Source organism: Anneissia japonica, unplaced genomic scaffold (genome assembly GCF_011630105.1).
Source record: "Anneissia japonica isolate Jap-2015-1 unplaced genomic scaffold, ASM1163010v1 scaffold14107_len8843_cov102, whole genome shotgun sequence".
NCBI classification, from domain to species: domain Eukaryota; kingdom Metazoa; phylum Echinodermata; class Crinoidea; order Comatulida; family Comatulidae; genus Anneissia; species Anneissia japonica.
The window spans coordinates 6,597-7,217 of record NW_022706572.1 but is presented as its reverse complement, the minus strand read 5'-3'; positions in this window follow the sequence as shown (position 1 = coordinate 7,217).

Here is a 621-nt window from a genome sequence, read left to right as displayed (position 1 = left end):
CTTTAAATCCACCACTGTGGAATCATAATTTTTCATGATCTTTACATCTGTAGGCCTAATGATGACATGGATCAATCTGCAATCACTGGAGCTGATAATTTCCAACATATTTCGTAGCACATATTAAAAAATCAACGGGTAGAAGAGCGGGCAAAAAAATGTCATATTATAGCATTTCGTGATAATTGTAGGAACGATTTTAGTGAAATAACAGGTTTTAAAAATTGGACTTTTTGAAATTTGGTGGTCCAGGGGCAGAGGCATGGAGGGAATTTGTGAGAAAAACGCAAAGTAGCATTTTGATTGTCTTTACATAATAGATTTCTCAAACACATAATTCATGAATATTTCATTTAAATTTTCATTAATTTGGGTGTTTTTGGGACCTGAAAAAGTAACGTTATGTCCTGTATACCTAAAGGCCTATAGATAACATTATTCATATTATATGGACAATCACCGGAGACGATCAATTTCTAACAAATTTCATACCACATTAAAAATATAATAATATTAAAAATCAACAGTTAGATAAGCCGGCAAATATATAATGCAATGCATGCTATAGCAGGGACTTAGCCAGGATTTTGAAATTTAAATGAAATATTCATGAATTATGTG